The sequence below is a fragment of the Lolium rigidum genome, chromosome 3 (assembly GCF_022539505.1).
Source record: "Lolium rigidum isolate FL_2022 chromosome 3, APGP_CSIRO_Lrig_0.1, whole genome shotgun sequence".
In the NCBI taxonomy this organism is placed as follows: Eukaryota; Viridiplantae; Streptophyta; class Magnoliopsida; order Poales; family Poaceae; genus Lolium; species Lolium rigidum.
The window spans coordinates 183,895,992-183,909,244 of record NC_061510.1 but is presented as its reverse complement, the minus strand read 5'-3'; positions in this window follow the sequence as shown (position 1 = coordinate 183,909,244).

The window sequence follows — 13,253 nt, the reverse complement described above, 5'->3', positions numbered from 1 at the left end:
TGATCAAAGATTGTCCGCCAACCTCGGGTCATCTTTCCCTGGAGTTTAGTAGAGACAAAAATAACTGTAGTGTCCCCCTAAGTGTAGTAGTACACTGGACCAGCTTAGATGAGGCGATATAAAAACAGTAAAAGAGAGCTCTAATTCATATTTGTGTATTAACTAACGAATTTTCTTGTCAAGCAAATAATTGTAGCATTGTTACCATTTTAGTAAATTTATAAATCTTCCTCGCAATTAAATGTAACAAAACTACAATCACCGACAAAAGTATAACTATTTTGAGCAGATCTCCTTTGTAGGAAAGAGGAAGACACACAAAAAAGAATCCTAATAAAAATATACAAATGCTTCCCGATGTGTTTTGTTTCAAGCATTAATGGCTCAGACCTATGATTATGTACTACCAATGCAAAAAAAAAGACTTCTGCCAATTTTCTCATTCAACTCCATGCCTCCATGTAATTTACAGAAAAAAGTACTACGATGCAATAATGCTAGAAAATAGAAATTCGTGGTACTTATGATAAAACATTACCTAGTTTGTTAAAACCAAGATGGCATTAGCGCAAGAAATTTAGTAATTAAACATCAATTAGACGTACAAACCTGTCATGTTTGTCAGCATGAAAAGGCTCGAGGGCAACTCTCGTATGCAGCTATTCGCAAGAAAACTGTAAGAGAAATAGGCAAGTAGTAATTAAGTAAACTTTAGTTTATCACTACAAGAAAAGTTCTGATAGACAACGTCTCAAAATCGTCCGCTAAGGGGTATTTTTCGTCGCCTATGGGCCTAACCCGATGATATGGGTTCTATTGTGGAAACTGCGTCAGGCAAAGTCCTACGACGATTTTCGATCCGTCGCGCTTGGGCGCCCTTCCGCCACGGAAAATCGGACCGTTGCCCAAGTGTTTCCGGGAGCCCGTTGACTGCTGACGTCATGCAAACTGACACGTGGCAGACGTCGTTAACTGGCAGTTAACGGCGTTAACCGGCTGAAACCCCGTGGTAGATGGTAGGCCCACACGAGGCCTGCCACGTCTTAAGCGGGCCGGCCCATTAAGTTTGCGGGCCGGGCCAACTGACTTAGTTTGACCGGTCAACTATATAGCTGGGCTGGTCCATTAGTTACGTGGGCCGGGCCTAACCTCTAAGGTTGATCGGTCAAAACATTAATGGGCCGGCCCACTAAGCATGTGGGCCGGGCCGAATGCACTCGTTTGACCGGTCAACGAGCAAAGGGCCGGCCCACAAGACATGTGGGACCCACTTTCCTGGTATCGGGCCGGCCCATTTACAAAGTGGGGTCCACCTTAAAGCAAGTGGGCCGGCCCAAGAAGTTATTGGGCCGGCCCAATTAGCATGTGGGTCCCACTTTCCTGCTATCGGGCCGGCCCATTTAGTACGTGGGGTCCACATTAGATCAAATGGATCGGCCCAACAAGCCGGTGGGCCGGGCCAAAAGCACGAGTGGGTCCCACTTTCCTGTTAAAGGGCCAGCCCATTTAGTATGTGGGGTCCACCATATAGCAAGTGGGCCGGCCCAACAAGATAGTCGGTCGGGCCAAAAACACAGGTGGGTCCCACTTTCGAGTTAAAGGGCCGGCCCATTTAGTATGTGGGGTCCACCATATAGCAAGTGGGCCGGCCCAACAAGATAGTGGGCCGGGCCAAAAGCACAGGTGGGTCCCACTTTCCTGTTAAAAGGCCGGCCCATTTAGTATGTGGGGTCCACCATATAGCAAGTGGGCCGGCCGAACACGCTAGTGGGCCGGGCCAAAAACACAGGTGGGTCCCACTTTCCTCTTAAAGGGCCGGCCCATTTAGTATGTGGGGTCCACCATGTAGCAAGTGGGCCGGCCCAACAAGATAGTGGGCCGGGCCAAAAGCACAGGTGGGTCCCACTTTCCTGTTAAAGGGCCGGCCCATTTAGTATGTAGGGTCCACCATATAGCAAGTGGGTCGGCCCACCAAAAAAGTGGGCCGGGCCAAAAACACAGGTGGGTCCCACTTTCCACTTAAAGGGCCGGCCCATTTAGTATGTGGGGTCCACCACAAAAGCAATTGGGCTGGCCCAGCTAGTTAGTGGGCCGGCCCAATAGTGGGTGGGGTCCACCTTAAAGCAAATGGGTCGGCCCAATTAGAGTGTGGGGTCCACCGTAAATCAAGTGGGCTGGCCCAATAAGTAAGTGGGCCAGCCCGTTTAGTTGCTGTTTATATGCCGGCATAATAGGCGCTTTAGGATTTTGCGGGCCGGCACATATGTGATTTCTCTTAATTGGGCCGTTTAAGGGATGGGAATTCGTGATTTAGATACTGAGAATATTTACGCAGCATTGATTTCTGTCGTATAGCCTCACTTACCACAAGCAACAAAGAAAAAATGCGCGAAAGAACTATAAAAACTAACTAAATATTACATCAGCTGCAAGGCTTTGAAAAAATATTACAGAACCCAGAGAAATTGAATGGTAATTAAACCTAGCAATACAATGAAGCGATCCGGCAATCTTTTAAGTTGTCCATGCAGCACCTATATCTGAAACAAAGACATTACAAGTTAAGACATCAACAATGGAAAGGCAAAGACACTACAATATTGTTTGCCAAAGAATTTGGAACTCATCATTTCGTCGTTATAACAAGATCATTGTAATGCGCACAATAAGCAAACAAAGAGTGCATGCCGCATACCAACAGCCAATATAACGAGCATGTTAGAATGAAACAAGCAGACTTACTACTCGTCGAGTCCCATGCAAACCAACATGTTCGGGGAGTACAAAATTGGCATGAACAACATAGTAGCGAGGCTATAAATTTTGTAACAACGACCGAGCAAGATGAAGTTATGATGGCTACATCTACGAGAGCAGGGAATGTAAACCAAAAATAGAAGTTACGATGGCAAAAGCTAAAGAGGAGGGAATGTGAACCAACATGTGCCAAGTGCAATTACTTCATTTTGGCCGTGAACTAAATAATACTCCCGAACTTATAGTGAAGGGGATGCAAATCAAGATGTTTCGGGATATAAACTTGTAATGAGCAACACATAGAGGATAGTTAATGCTGGAGCTTAGGATGGACCAGATACGGAATATAGTGGGATCACCTGTGAACTTGTATAAGAGGGAATGCAAACCAATATGTTCAGCATTCCATATGTGAGCGTCATGCCAAGTCGGAGAAACAAGTCAATAATGCAGCTTTTGAAGAACAAGATGGCACGCAAAATTATTATCTAGTAGTATGACAAGTTTATTTGTACTACGGGCTAGATAGCGAGTGATAGCATGCCAAACTAAGTCCTTACTTTGTTAGCTTACAATGAACTAGATACAAAACAATGGCATCACCTGTAGTACAGGGAATGCAAGCCAACATGTTCATGGAGTAAAAAATTGGCACAAACAACATAGTAGCAGGCCATAATTTTTGTAACAACGACGGAGCAAGATAAAGTTATGATGGCTAGATCTACGGAGCGAGGCAATGTAAACCAAATATAGAAGTTACGATGCCAAAAGCTATAGAGCAGGGAATGCGAACCAACATGTGCAATTACTTAAAATTGGCCATGAACTAAATAATAGCCAGGATGTTACTATAATAGCTAGGAATAAAACATATAGGAGTTATAATGGCATCACTCATAAACTTGTAGATAAAGGAAACAAATCAATTTGTTTCGGGATATAAAGTTGTAATGAGCAACACATATAGGCAGTTACTTTGTTAGCTTACGACGAAGTAGATAGAAATAACAATGGCATCACCTGTAGTACATGGAATGCAAACCAACATGTTCAGGGAGAACAAGATTGGCATGAACAAAATAGTAGCAGCCTATAATTTTTTGTAACAACGGCTGAGCAAGATAGAAGTTATGATGGCTACATCTACAGAGCAGGGAATGCAAACCAAAATGTTCAATCGCTTAAAGTTAGCAATGAAGTAAAAAATAGCAACGTGTTACGGTCATAGCTAGGAATGAACTAAAAGAGCTTCAGACAAACAAGCATCTGAACCCAGAACATGGCGCTAAAACAAGGGACTTACATTAGGAGAAGCACTCTGTGGGAGTCACAGCAGATCTTCCTGGGGTTGATAGATCCGGTGATGAAGTACGCTACATGTGCTACTTGGAGTTGGAGAGACGGCCATTACACTTCATGGTTACTCATCTCATCTGCAAAAACGTAACGGCGCGTCGTTAGCACAAACAGGTTCCCCCAAGATTAAACAAGAACTTGCAGGCAAGCAATAGAAAAGCGACAGTAGAAGAGTTCAGATCATGCACGGCGCCGGTGAAGCAGATCCGGTTCATGCACATCGGTGTCGGTGAGCAAGATCCGATGCGGTGGACGACGGATCCGGCGAAGCGGCTCAGCTGAAGCGACTGCGGTAGACTGCTGGATGAGTATATGGTTTCGAGGTACGGCGGGGATGATCCGGTCCGGTTGATGACGGCGTCGATGAAGCGGCTCCGGCAGGCAGCCGGATGACGAGGATCGCGAGGGCTCGGGTAGGCCAGGGAAGTCCGGCGGGGATGTTCCGGTGCGGTGGTCGTGGAGGTGGGAGAGAGGGACTTGGGAAGTTCCGGTGGGTGGTCTGAGGGAAATGAATTTTTTTGGGAGGGTTTCCGGGCTAGGGAGGTGGTGATCCAAAAAATGACGGGCATACCCCCCACCAACCGACTTTGCTGCCATCTCCAAAGGGGTAGAATGGGAATTTGGAAGCGTGTGAAATTTTTGTATTTTGTGGGCGGGAAGTTTTGCCGCTATGAGATTTTGAATTTGGCTACCGTCCAAGTATAATGATAAAAAATTGTGACACCGTACTAGTACCTCTGTTCAAGGCCGAGTGCGAAATCAAATCATCATCACATTAAATACCGGTTACTATCATCGTGATCTATCTTCTTATCCCATTCAAAAACCCGTCTGAAATATTTCAGGATTGGCGGGAGATTTTGCTGCCCGACTGAGATTTGATTTTGAATAAGGCTATGGTCAAGTAATATAATATAATACTAATATAAAGACGGTACACCTGGTTAAGTACTAATTGCTCTGCTCCGGCAGTCAAGGCCAGCAACCACATCAAGCCATCATCATTACAAACAAAATCAGTCAAATCTAGAAGCTAGTATAGGAAAAATCACAGCAGCATAATAAATCCAGAAAACTAAGTACGGAGTATAATCCATCAACTGCATACAACAGCCAAAAGAAGCCAATAACAATGTTAATGTTCACGACAAACTAATCTGAAAATAATACAAGACGCAATGTATGGCCAACATGAAGATTAGGATACCCCAGGATGAATGAATCTGATCTTCATTCAGCATATATTTCTTCGTCACTCCGTTCTATGATCTGAAGGAAATATTCATTGAACTCCTTCCGTCTGCAGTGTGCAGCCAATACATCCTCCAAACGGTATGGCCTTTGTTCATTTCTCATACCGTAGTTTCCTAATCTATCCACACGTATTGGCCACTCATCCCAGGCCTTTATATCATCAAAGTACTCTCTGATATAACCCAAATCTGCGTAGTAGATGCAGCCAGGTCGAAGTGTCGGGTGCACTCGGTGTCGACGGAGATACACCGGATATAATGGACGAAGAAGGCACGACCGCCAATGTTATTGACGGCATGGAGAGAGCGGCTCTCAGTGTCCACACGGTACACCAATGGTTGACCTTCCTCCAAATGCTTGTTGTCCAACAACACAAGCAGCAGAGCACCATCCGACTTCACAAGGTAGAACTTGTTATTTCCAAGTTCGGAAATGAAAATAGTGTATCCATGTTGACATCGCTCGCGCGCTGCTCCAAGCTGGACATTGTTGGTGCACACTAATTTTCCGAACTCAAAATTGTTCACAGCTATTGCATACAATTCACCATTGAACGGGGTAATGCAACGCAGAGAATGGTGCTCGGTCGAAAATCTTCCTTCTCCCCAATCTTCATCTATACCCTTAGTTGGAGTGCTCTCATCGACCCAAGCAATTTCCGCCGGGTAATCTTTGGAAACGAAGACCATAGTCGGGGACTTCATTACAGCTACTGACTTCAGAATAACATATTGCATATGCGCCTCAAACCTAGTATTCAATGTCTTTGTGAGTGGGTTCAGAAGCCGTATCTTGTGCGGCTGGTTCTTCTGGGCAAGGACGATGACGCCACGGTAAAAGCCGACAAAGTAGTATCTAAAATATATTGGTGAAGATAACATTCAGCACTAAGATGTTTACGATTGAAAATAAAAATAGATTAACTCTATAGATATGGAGGAATTTGAACCTTGCATGAACTTCCGTTAGATCGATGGTGACGTAGCGGGATGTGCGGAGGTGGAGGAAGGTGAAATCAGCAGCGCGTGGAAGGGCATGTTCTACCATGATCCATTCATGCAGGTGCACGTCGGGCTCAGGTAAACCTGAGCGCCAATTTCTACAAACTTGCCTCAAAGCAGAGTAGGTGTCCATGTACTCCTCGTTCGCCAGTAAGCAGTCCCCGATCTTGTGAAGTGGTCCGTCAGCCCTGAGAGAGGCCCAGTCCACGGAGGCGCCGCGCTTGGATGCGCCGCCCTCGGAGGCGACGGTCTCGGGGGCGACGGCCGTGATGTCTACGGGTGCTTCTATTCTTGTAGACAGTGTTGGGCCTCCAAGAGCAGAGGTTTGTAGAACAGCAGCAAGTTTCCCTTAAGTGGATCACCCAAGGTTTATCGAACTCAGGGAGGAAGAGGTCAAAGATATCCCTCTCAAGCAACCCCGCAATCACGATACAAGAAGTCTCTTGTGTCCCCACACCTAATACACTTGTCGGATGTATAGGTGCACTAGTTCGGCGAAGAGATAGTGAAATACAAGTGGTATGAATGAATATGAGCAGTAGTAACGGCGCCGAGAAAAGTGCTTGTCTGGCGTGCAGTTGATGGTAGTAATATTGCAGGAAGTAAACATGCAGTAGAACAGTAAACAAGAAGTGTTTGCAGTATTGGAAACAAGGCCTAGGGATCATACTTTCACTAGTGGACACTCTCAACATTGATCACATAATAAATAAGTTCTCTTCCTTTGTGCTACATATACTCTTGTTTGATAATGAACACCATTCGTTGTGTAGGGCTACAAGAGCACCTCAATGCCGGAGTTAACAAGCTCCACAACATTCGGTATTCATGTTTAAGTAACCTTTAGAGCATAATAGATCTTTGCAACTTAAACCGAGTACTAACATAGCATACACACTGTCACCTTTACACTATGAAGGGGGAATAAATCACATCAATACTATCATAGTAATAATTAACCCCATAACCTACAAGAGATTATGATCATAACCTACGCCAAGTACTACACGATGCACACACTGTCACCATTACACAGTGAAGGAGGATTAGACTACTTTAATAACATCACAAGAGTAGCACATAGACTAATAGTGATACAAAGCTCATATAAATCTCAATCATGTAAGGCAGCTCATGAGATCATTGTATTGAAGTACATAGGAGAGAGATTAACCACATAGCTACCGGTACAGCCCTTAGCCTCGATGGAGAACTACTCCCTCCTCATGGGAGACAGCAGCGGTGATGAAGATGGCGGTGGTGTTGATGGAGATGCCTTCCGGGGGCACTTCCCCGTCCCGGCGACGTGCCGGAACAGAGACTCCTGTCCCCCAGATCTTGGCTTCGCGATGGCGGCGGCTCTGGAAGGTTTCTCGTACCGTGGTTTTTCCGTATCGAAGATTTAGGTCAGGGACCTTTAAATAGGCGAAGAGGCGGAGTCGGAGGGGGTACGGAGCCGCCACACAACAGGGTGGCGCGGGCCCTAGCCTGGCCGCGCCAGCCCCATGTGTGGGACCCCTGTGGCTCTCCTCTGGTGGCTCTCGGGTGTTCTGGAAGCTTCGTGGAATTCTAAGATGCTGGGCGTTGATTTCGTCCGATTCCGAGAATATTTCCTTACTAGGATTTCTGAAACCAAAAACAGCAGAAAACGAGAACTGGCACTTCGGCATCTCGTTAATAGGTTAGTTCCGGAAAACGCATCAAAACGATATAAAGTGTGAACAAAACATGTAGGTATTGTCATAAAACAAGCATGGAACATAAGAAATTATAGATACGTTTGAGACGTATCAAGCATCCGCAAGCTTAGTTCCTACTCGCCCTCGAGTAGGTAAACGATAACAAGGATAATTTCTGAAGTGACATGCTACCAACATAATCTTGATCAACATTATTGTAAAGCATATGAGATGAATGCAGCGATTCGAAGCAATGATGAAGATAATGAGTAAACAAATGAATCATATAGCAAAGACTTTTCATGAATAATACTTTCAAGACAAGCATCAATAAGACTTGCATAAGAGTTACTCATAAAGCAATAAATTCAAAGTAAAGGCATTGAAGCAACACAAAGGAAGATATAAGTTTCAGCGGTTGCTTTCAACTTCAACATGTATATCTCATGGATAATTGTCAACATAAAGCAATATAACAAGTGCAATAGGTAAACATGTAAGAATCAATGCACACAGTTTACACAAGTGTTTGCTTCTAAGATATAAATAAGTAGGTAAACTGACTCAACATAAAGTAAAAGAATGGCCCTTTGCAGAGGGAAGCATTGATTGCTATATTTGTGCTAGAGCTTTTATTTTGAAAACATAAAGAGAGCATAAAAAGTAAAGTTTTGAGAGGTGTTTGTTGTTGTCAACGAATGGTAGTGGGCACTCTAACCCCCTTGCCAGACAGACTTTCAAAGAGCGGCTCCCATGAAATTTTATTTTTGGGTGGCACTCCTTCCAACCTTGCTTTCACAAACCATGGCTAACCGAATCCTCGGGTGCCAGCCAACAATCTCATACCATGAAGGAGTGCCTTTTTATTTTAGTTTTATTTAGATGACACTCCTCCCCACCTTTGCTTTCTCAAGCCATGGCTAACCGAATCCTCGGGTGCCGACCAACAATCACATACCATGGAGGAGTGTCTATTTGTAACTTTATGAAAGTTAATTAATTCGGGCTGGGAACCCCATTGACGACTCTTTTTGCAAAATTATTGGATAAGCGGATGAAGCCACTAGTCCATTGGTGAAAGTTGCCCAACAAGATTGAAAGATAAACACCACATACTTCCTCATGAGCTATAAAACATTGACACAAATAAGAGGTAATAACTTTTGAATTGTTTAAAGATAGCACTCAAGCAATTTACTTTGGAATGGCGGAGAAATACCATGTGGTAGGTAGGTATGGTGGACACAAATGGCATAGTTTTTGGCTCAAGGATTTGGATGCACGAGAAGAATCCCTCTCAATACAAGGCTAGGCTAGCAAGGTTGTTTGAAGCAAACTCAAGTATAAAACGGTGCAGCAAGACTCACATATGAACATATTGTAAACATTATAAGACTTTACATCGTCTTCCTTGTTGTTCAAACACCTTAACAAGAAAATATCTAGACTTAGAGAGACCAATCATGCAAACCAAATTTTAACAAGCTCTATGTAGTTCTTCATTAATAGGTGCAAAGTACATGATGCAAGAGCTTAAACATGATCTATATGAGCACAACAATTGCCAAGTATCAAATTATTCAAGACATTATACCAATTACCACATGAAGCATTTTCTGTTTCCAACCATATAACAATTAACGAAGCAGTTTCAACCTTCGCCATGAACATTAAAAGCTAAGAACACATATGTTCCTATGAACCAGCGGAGCGTGTCTCTCTCCCACACGAGGATGAACTTATTCAAACAAAACAAAAACAAGCAGACGCTCCAAGTAAAGTACATAAGATGTGACCGAATAAAAATATAGTTTCAAGAGAAGAAACTTGATAAATTGTTGATGAAGAAGGGGATGCCTTGGGCATCCCCAAGCTTAGACGCTTGAGTCTTCTTGAAATATGCAGGGATGAACCACGGGGGCATCCCCAAGCTTAGACTTTCCACTCTCCTTGATCATAGTATATCATCCTCCTCTCTTGACCCTTGAAAACTTCCTCCACACCAAACTCAAAACAATCTCATTAGAGGGTTAGTGCATAATCAAAATTTCACATGTTCAGAGGTGACACAATCATTCTTAACACTTCTGGGCATTGCACAAAGCTACTGGAAGTTAATGGAACAAAGAAATCCATCCAACACAGCAAAAGAGGCAATGCGAAATAAAAGGCAGAATCTGTCAAAACAGAACAGTCCGTAAAGACGAATTTTTAGAGGCACTGGACTTGCTCAGATGAAAATGCTCAAATTGAATGAAAGTTGCGTACATATCTGAGGATCACGCACGTAAATTGGCAGATTTTTCTGAGTTACCTACGGAGAACCCTGCCCAAATTCGTGACAGACAGAAATCTGTTTCTGCGCAGTAATCCAAATCTAGTATGAACCTTACTATCAAAGACTTTACTTGGCACAACAATGCAATAAAATAAAGATAAGGAGAGGTTGCTACAGTAGTAACAACTTCCAAGACTCAAATATAAAACAAAATTGCTGTAGTAAAATAAAAACATGGGTTATCTCCCAAGAAGTGCTTTCTTTATAGCCATTAAGATGGGCTCAGTAATTTTAATGATGCACTCCCAAGAAATAAGAGTTGAAGCAAAAGAGAGCATCAAGAAGCAAATTCAAAACACATTTAAGCCTAACATGCTTCCTATGCATAGGAATCTTGTACACAAATAAATTCATGAAGAACAAAGTGGCAAGCATAGGAAGATAAAACATGAGTAACTTCAAGATTCTCAACATAAAGAGGGGAATCTTAATATTATTAAGATGCACATAACCATGTTTCCCTCTCTCATAATAACTTTCAGAGGCATCATGAACAAACTCCACAATATAAGTATCACATAAAGCATTCTTATTCACATGCATAAAAGTATCATTACTCTCCACATAAGTATAATCAATTTTATTAGTTGTAGTGGGAGAAAATTCAACAAAGTAGCTATCATTATTATTCTCATCATCAAATATAGGAGGTATAGTATCATCATAATAAACTTTATCCTCCATAGTAGGCGGCACCAGAAGACCACTATCATTATAATCATCATATATGGGAGGCATATCATAATCAACATAAACTTTCTCCTCAATACCCGGAGGGCTAAAGAGATCATTTTCATCAAAACCGACCTCCCCAAGCTTAGAATTTTCTATATCATTAGCAACAATGGTGTTCAAAGCGTTCATACTAATATCATTGCTACTAGCATGCAAATAAGGTTCCATAGGTTTTTTAATTTTCGCATTAAACCATTCATGTCTTGACTCAGGAAATAATTTAAAAAGCTCACAGATGTTTTCCATTATGCCTTACTAGTGTAAACAAGAAACAAAAAGATGCAATTGCAGGATCTAAAGGAAATAGCTTTGAGCACTCACAACGGCAACAGAAAATAACTCAGTTACCTGGGACCAGAGTGTGAGTGCCTTTTACCTTTCCTCCCCGGCAACGGCGCCAGAAAAGTGCTTGATGTCTACGGGTGCTTCTATTCTTGTAGACAGTGTTGGGCCTCCAAGAGCAGAGGTTTGTAGAACAGCAGCAAGTTTCCCTTAAGTGGATCACCCAAGGTTTATCGAACTCGGGGAGGAAGAGGCCAAAGATATCCCTCTCAAGCAACCCTGCAATCACGATACAAGAAGTCTCTTGTGTCCCCAACACACCTAATACACTTGTCAGATGTATAGGTGCACTAGTTCGGCGAAGAGATAGTGAAATACAAGTGGTATGAATGAATATGAGCAGTAGTAACGGCGCCAGAAAAGTGCTTGCTGGCGTGCAGTTGATGGTAGTAATATTGCAGGAAGTAAACATGCAGTAGAACGGTAAACAAGCGGTGTTTGCAGTATTGGAAACAAGGCCTAGGGATCATACTTTCACTAGTGGACACTCTCAACATTGATCACATAATAAATAAGTTCTCTTCCTTTGTGCTACATATACTCTTGTTTGATAATGAACACCATTCGTTGTGTAGGGCTACAAGAGCACCTCAATGCCGGAGTTAACAAGCTCCACAACATTCGGTATTCATGTTTAAGTAACCTTTAGAGCATAATAGATCTTTGCAACTTAAACCGAGTACTAACATAGCATACACACTGTCACCTTTACACTATGAAGGGGGAATAAATCACATCAATACTATCATAGTAATAATTAACCCCATAACCTACAAGAGATTATGATCATAACCTACGCCAAGTACTGCACGATGCACACACTGTCACCATTACACCGTGAAGGAGGAATAGACTACTTTAATAACATCACAAGAGTAGCACATAGACTAATAGTGATACAAAGCTCATATAAATCTCAATCATGTAAGGCAGCTCATGAGATCATTGTATTGAAGTACATAGGAGAGAGATTAACCACATAGCTACCGGTACAGCCCTTAGCCTCGATGGAGAACTACTCCCTCCTCATGGGAGACAGCAGCGGTGATGAAGATGGCGGTGGTGTTGATGGAGATGCCTTCCGGGGGCACATCCCCGTCCTGGCGGCGTGCCGGAACAAAGACTCCTGTCCCCCAGATCTTGGCTTCGCGATGGCGGCGGCTCCGGAAGGTTTCTCGTACCGTGGTTTTTCCGTATCGAAGATTTAGGTCAGGGACCTTTAAATAGGCGAAGAGGCAGAGTCGGAGGGGGTACGGAGCCGCCACACAACATGGTGGCGCGGGCCCTAGCCTGGCCGCGCCAGCCCCATGTGTGGGCCCCCTGTGGCTCTCCTCTGGTGGCTCTCGGGTGTTCTGGAAGCTTCGTGGAATTCTAAGATGCTCGGGCGTTGATTTCGCCCGATTCCGAGAATATTTCCTTACTAGGATTTCTGAAACCAAAAACAGCAGTAAAACGAGAACCGGCACTTCGGCATCTCGTTAATAGGTTAGTTCCGGAAAACGCATCAAAACGATATAAAGTGTGAACAAAACATGTAGGTATTGTCATAAAACAAGCATGGAACATAAGAAATTATAGATACGTTTGAGACGTAGCTGTATATTGCAAAGACAAAAGATAGAATTTAAAGGTAGCACTCAAGTAATTTACTTTGAATGGCAGAAAATACCTATGTAGTAGGTAGGTATGGTGGACACAAATGGCATAGTTTTGGCTCAAGGAGTTGGATGTACGAGAAAAATTCCCTTCAATACAAGGCTTAGGCTAAGAAGGTTGTTTGAAGCAAAC